Source organism: Arachis hypogaea, chromosome 14, assembly GCF_003086295.3.
Source record: "Arachis hypogaea cultivar Tifrunner chromosome 14, arahy.Tifrunner.gnm2.J5K5, whole genome shotgun sequence".
Lineage (NCBI taxonomy): Eukaryota > Viridiplantae > Streptophyta > Magnoliopsida > Fabales > Fabaceae > Arachis > Arachis hypogaea.
In genome coordinates this window covers 78,950,513-78,957,457 of record NC_092049.1, presented here as the reverse complement: position 1 = coordinate 78,957,457, position 6,945 = coordinate 78,950,513, and the positions used below count along the sequence as shown (strand labels likewise).

General features: G+C 38.1%; 1 non-coding gene across 1 annotated transcript; it reads left to right on the top strand.

Annotated features, from left to right (window-relative positions):
• Nucleotides 1–4,833: 4,833 nt before the first annotated feature.
• Nucleotides 4,834–4,941, top strand: LOC112746690 (small nucleolar RNA R71). The gene has a single exon (XR_003174560.1). It is a non-coding gene; the product is annotated as a small nucleolar RNA R71 (small nucleolar RNA).
• Nucleotides 4,942–6,945: the final 2,004 nt, after the last annotated feature.

The window sequence follows — 6,945 nt, the reverse complement described above, 5'->3', positions numbered from 1 at the left end:
TCATATCTAAAGTGATTTCTCTATCCAAAAACTAGTCTCCAATCTAAATAGAAAAAAAAAAATAAGACTTCATATGGAGCTTTTTTTTGCCTCTTGAATAGTTCTGGCATCTCACTTTATCCGTTGAGGTTCAGAATGATTGGCATCTATAGGAACTCAGAGTTCAGAGAGTGTTATTGATTCTCCTAGTTCAGTATGATGATTCTTGAACACAGCTATTTTATGAGTCTTGGCCGTGGCCCTAAGCACTTTGTTTTCCAGTATTACCACCGGATACATAAATGCGACAGACACATAATTGGGTGAACCTTTTCAGATTGTGACTTAGCTTTCCTAAACTCCCCAATTAGAGGTGTCCAGGGTTCTTAAGCACACTCTTTTTTTTTTTTGCTTTGGACCTTGACTTTAACCGCCCAGTCTCAAGTTTTCACTTGACACCTTCACGCCACAAGCACATGGTTAGGGACAGCTTGGTTTAGCCGCTTAGGCCAGGATTTTATTCCTTTATGCCCTCCTATCCACTGATGCTCAAAGCCTTGGGATCCTTTTTATTTACCCTTTCCTTTTGGTTTTAAGGGTTACTGGCTTTTTGCTCTTGCCTCTTGGTTTTTAGAGCTTTTGGCTTTTTCTGCTTGCTTTTTCTTTTTCTTTCTATTTTTTTTTCTGCAAGCTTTGTTCTTTGCTGCTTTTTCTTGCTTCAAGAATCATTTTTTTTATGATTTTTCAGATTATCAAATAACATGTCTCCTTGTCATCATTCTTTCAAGAGCCAACATATTTAACATTCTTAAACAGCAACTTCAAAAGACATATGCACTGTTCAAGCATTCATTCAGAAAACAAGAAGCATTGTCACCACATCAATATAATTAAACTAAGTTCAAGGATAAATTCGAAACTCATGTACTTCTTGTTCTTTTGAATTAAAACAGTTTTCATTTAAGAGAGGTGATGGATCCATAGGACATTCATAACTTTAAGACAAAGTTACTAACTACTAATGATCATGTAATGAAGACACAAACATAGATAAGCACATAACGAAAAATAGAGAATGTAAGAACAAGGAATGAGTCCACCTTAGTGATGGTGGCGTTTCCTTCTTGAGGAACCAATGATGTCCTTGAGCTCTTCTATGTCTCTTCCTTGTCTTTGTTGCTCCTCCCTCATTGCTTTTTTGATCTTCTCTTATTTCATGAAGGATGATGGAGTGCTCTTGATGTTCCACCCTTAATTTTCCCATGTTAGAGCTTAGTTCTCCTAGGGAGGTGTTGATTTGCTCCCAATAGTTTTGTGGAGGAAATGCATTTGAGGCATCTCCGGGATCTCATGGTGATGAGCTTCATGCGCCTCTTGAGCTCCATGAATGGGCTCTCTTGCTTGCTCCATCTTTTTCTTAGTGATGGGCTTGTCCTCTTTAATGAGGATATCTCCCTCTATGTCAATCCCAGCCGAATTGCATAGGTGGCAAATGAGGTGAGGAAAGGCTAACCTTGCCATAGTGGAGGACTTGTCAGCCACCTTGTAGAGTTCTTGAGGTATAATCTCATAAACTTCCACCTCTTCTCCAATCATGATGCTAGTGGGAATGATTGAGCATTGAATGAACTCCAACCATCCTCTAGCTACAGGCTTAAGGTCCAGTCTTCTTAGTTGAACCGGTTTGCCTTTTGAGTCAATCTTCCATTGAGCTCCTTCTACACATATGTCCATGAGGACTTGGTCCAACCTTTGATCAAAGTTGACTCTCCTTGTGTAGGGGTGTGCGTTCTCTTCCATGTTTGGCAAGTTGAACACCAACCTCACATTTTCCGGACTAAAATCTAAGTATTTCCCCCGAACCATGGTGAGATAATTCTTTGGGTTCGGGTTCTTACTTTGATCATGGTTCCTAGTGATCCATGCATTAGCATAGAACTCTTGAACCATTAGGATGCCGACTTGTTGGATGGGGTTTGTTAGAACTTCCCAACCTCTTCTTTGAATTTCATGTCGGATCTCCGGATACTCATTTCTTTTGAGTTTGAAAGGGACCTCGAGGATCACCTTCTTCTTGGCCACAACATCATAGAAGTAGTCTTGATGGGCTTTGGAGATGAACCTTTCCATCTCCCATGACTCGGAGGTGGAAGCTTTTGTCTTTCCTTTCCCTTTTCTAGAGGATTCTTCAGTCTTAGGTGCCATCAATGGTAATGGAAAAACAAAAAACTTATGCTTTTACCACACCAAACTTAGAATTTTGCTCGCCCTCGAGCAAGAGAAGAAAGAATAGATGAAGAAGAAGAAGAAAAGATGGAGAAGAGGGGGGAGGTGTGTTTCGGCCAAGAAGAGAAGAGAGGGTTGTGTTGTGTGAAAATGAGGAAGAATGGAAGGCTTTATATAGGGAAGGGAGGGGGGTTAAGTTTCGGCCATGTAGGGTGGGTTTGGGTGGGAAATTGATTTTGAATTTTGAAGGTAGGTGGAGTTTATGAGGTAGGTTTATGGGGAAGAGTGGATGGATGTGAGTGGTGAAGAGGTGATGGGGAAGAGAGATTGAGGTGATTGGTGAAGGGTTTTGGGGAAGAGTGTTTATGGGATTGTGTGAAAGAGGGGTGAGAAGAAGTAAGTGGAGGTAGGTAGGGATCCTGTGGGGTCCACAGATCCTGAGGTGATCCTGTAGGGTCCACAGATCCTGAGGTGTTCAAGGATTTACAGCCTTTCACCAAATTAGGCATGTAAAATGCCCTTGCACACAACTCTAGGCGTTCAGCGCCAGGTTGGTGCTTGTTCTGGGCGTTGAACGCCCATTTGTAGCCTGTTTCTAGAGTTGAACACCAGAACCATGCTTGTTCTGGGCGTTCAGCGCCAGCTCTCCTCCAGGGTGCATTTCTGGCGTTCAAACGCCCAGATGCTGCCATTTCTGGCGTTCAGCGCCAGAACCATGCTCTGTTCTGGCGTTGAACGCCCAAAACATGCTTCTTACTGGCGTTTAAACGCCAGTAAGGTCTTCCTCCAGGGTGTGATTTTTCTTCTGCTGTTTTTGATTCCGTTTTCAATTTTTATGTTTATTTTTTGACTCCACATGATCATGAACCTAATAAAACATGAAAAACAATGAAAATTAGATAAATAAACATTGGGTTGCCTCCCAACAAGCACTTCTTTAATGTCAATAGCTTGACAGTGGGCTCTCATGGAGCCTCACAGATGTGCAGAGCTTTGTTGAAACCTCCCAACACTACACTTAGAGTTTGGATATGGGGGTTTGACACCAAACTTAGAGTTTGACTGTGGGAGCTTTGTTTGACTCTGCTTTGAGAGAAGCTTTTTATGCTTCCTCTCCATGGATGCAGAGAGAGATCCTTGAGTTGTAAACACAAGTTTGTCCTCATTTATTTGAAGGATCAATTCTCCTCTGTCCACATCAATCACAGCTCTTGCTGTGGCTAGGAAAGGTCTTCCTAGGATGATGGATTCATCCTCATCCTTCCCAGTATCTAGGACTATGAAATCAGCAGGGATGTAAAGGCCTTCAACCTTTACTAACACGTCCTCTACTTGTCCATAAGCCTGTTTTCTTGAATTGTCTGCCATCTCTAATGAGATTTTAGCAGCTTGCACCCCATAGATTCCCAGTTTCTCTATTTTAGAGAGGGGCATGAGGTTTATTCCTGAACCAAGGTCACACAGAGCCTTAAAGATCATGGTGCCTATGGTACAAGGTATTATGAACTTTCCAGGATCCTGTCTCTTCTGAGGCAATGTCAGTTGATCTGGATCACTTAGTTCATTGGTGAACAAGGGAGGTTCATCTTCCCAAGTCTCAATACCAAATAATTTGGCATTTAGCTTCATGATTGCACCAAGGAACTTGGCAGCTTGCTCTTCAGTAACATCCTCATTTTCTTCAGAAGAGGATTACTCATCAGAGCTCATGAATGGCATAAGGAGGTTCAATAGAATCTCTATGGTCTCTAGATGAGCCTCAGAGTCCTTTGATTCCTCAGAGGGAAGCTCCTTATTGATCACTGGACATCCCAGGAGGTCTTCCTCCTTGGGATTCACGTCCTCTCCTTTCCTTACAGGTTCGGCCATGGTGCTTATGTCAATGGCCTTGCACTCTCCTTTTGGATTCTCTTCTGTATTGCTTGGGAGAGTACTAGGAGGGATTTCAGTGATCCTTTTACTCAACTGGCCCACTTGTGCTTCCAAATTTCTAATGGAAGACCTTGTTTCATTCATGAAACTTACAGTGGCCTTGGATAGATCGGAGACTAAGTTTGCTAAATTAGAGGTGTTTTGTTCAGAGTTCTCTGTCTGTTACTGAGTGGATGATGGAAAAGGTTTATTATTGTTAAACCTGTTTCTTCCACCATTATTAAAATCTTGTTGAGGCCTTTGATCCTTCCATGAGAGATTTGGATGATTTCTCCATGATGGATTATAGGTGTTTCCATATGGTTCACCCATGTATTTTAACTCTGCTATTGCAGGGTTCTCAGGATCATAAGCTTCTTCCTCAGAAGATGCCTCTTGAGTACTGTTGGATGCAGCTTGCATTCCATTCAGACTCTGAGAAATCATATTGACTTGCTGAGTCAATATTTTATTCTGAGCTAATATGGCATTCAGAGTATCAATTTCAAGAACTCCCTTCTTCATAGGCATCCCATTACTCATAGGATTCCTCTCAGAAGTGTACATAAACTGGTTATTAGCAACCATGTCAATGAGTTCTTGAGCTTCTGTAGGCGTTTTCTTTAGGTGAATGGATCCATCTGCAGAAGTATCCAATGACATCTTTGATAGCTCAGATAAACCATCATAGAATATATCAAGGATGGTCCATTCTGAAAGCATGTCATAAGGACACTTTTTGGTCAGCTGCTTGTATCTTTCCCAAGCTTCATAGAGGGATTCACCTTCTTTCTGTCTGAAGGTTTGAACATCAGCTCTAAGCTTGCTCAGCTTTTGAGGAGGAAAGAACTTGGCTAAGAAAGCCGTGACCAGCTTATCCCAAGAGTTCAGGGTATCTCTGGGTTGAGAATCCAACCACACTCTAGCTCTGTCTCTTACAGCAAAAGGGAAAAGCATGAGCCTGTAGACTTCAGGATCTACTCCATTAGTCTTAACAGTATCACAGATCTACAAAAATTCAGTTAAGAACTGAAAAGGATCTTCAGATGAAAGTCCATGAAACTTGCAGTTCTGCTGCATCAGAGAAACTAGCTGAGGTTTTAGCTCAAAGTTGTTTGCTCCAATGGCAGGAATGGAGATGCTTCTTCCATGTAAATTGGAATTAGGTGCAGTAAAGTCACCAAGCATCCTCCTTGCATTATTGTTGTTGGGTTCGGCTGCCATCTCCTTTACTTGTTCGAAATTTTCAATAAGGTTGTCTCTGGATTGTTGTAATTTAGCTTCTCTTAGTTTTCTCTTCAGAGTCCTTTCAGGTTCTGGATCAGCTTCAACAAGAATGCCTTTTTCTTTGTCCCTGCTCATAAGAAAGAGAAGAGAAAAAGAAAAGAAGAGGAATCCTCTATGTCACAGTAAAGAGATTCCTTATTGTTAGTAGAAGAAGAAAAGAAGAAAAAAATCGAACACAGATAGAAGAGGGGGTTCAAATTTGGTGAGTGATGTGAGGAAGAGATGTTAGTAGATGAATAAATAAATAGAATAAGATGAGAGAGGGAGAGGATTTTCGAAAATAATTTTTGAAAACGAGTTATTAATTTTCGAAAATAGTTTTTGAAAAATGTTAGTAATTTTCGAAATTTAAGATTTAAAAATTGAAATAATTAGTTAATTAAAAAGAAATTTTGAAAAAGAGGGAAGATATTTTCGAAAATTAGAGAGAGAGAGTTAGTTAGGTGGTTTTGAAAAAGATAAGAAGCAAACAAAAAGTTAGTTAGTTAGTTGAAACAAATTTTGAAAAGATAAGAAGTTAGGAAGTTAGAAAAGATATTTTGAAATCAAATTTTTTAAAAAGATAAGATAAAAAGATATTTTTGAAATTAGTTTTTGAAAAAGATTTGATTTTTAAAATCACAATTAATGACTTGATTCACAAGAAATCACAAGATATGATTCTAGAACTTAAAGTTTGAATCTTTCTTAACAAGTAAGTAACAAACTTGAAATTTTTGAATCAAAACATTAATTGATGATTGTTATTTTCGAAAATATGATATAAAAATAAGAAAAAGATTTTTGAAAAATATTTTTAAAATTTTCGAAAATAACTAAGAAAAATGAAAAAGATTTGATTTTTGAAAAAGATTTTGAAAAAGATAAGATTTTTAAATTGAAAATTTGATTTGACTCATAAAAACAACAAGATTTTAAAAATTTTTGAAAAAGTCAACTCAAATTTTCGAAATTTATGAGTGAAAAAGGGAAAAATATTTTTTTGATTTTTTTTGAATTTTTATGATGAGAGAGAAAAACATGAAATTTATGCAATGCATGAAATTTTTATATCAAAACAATGAATGCATGCAAGAATGTTATGAATGTCAAGATGAACACCAAGAACACTATGAAGATCATGATGAACATCAAGAACACATTTTTGAAAAATTTTTAATGCAAAGAAAACATGCAAGACACCAAACTTAGAAATCTTTGATGCTTAGACTCTATGGATACAAGAATGCATATGAAAAACACCATACAACACAAAACAAGAAAACATCAAGATCAAACAAGAAGACTTACCAAGAACAACTTGAAGATCATGAAGAACACTATGAATGCATGAATTTTCGAAAAATGCAAGATGAATATGCAATTGACACCAAACTTACAACTTGACTCAAGAAACACAAAATAATTTTTTTTATTTTTATGATTTTCTAATTTTTTTTGTATTTTTTCGAAAATTATTTGAAAAACAAAAATAAGGATTCCAAAATTTTTAATATGAATTCCAGGAATCTTATGCTCTTTAGTCTAAAGCCCCAATCAAAG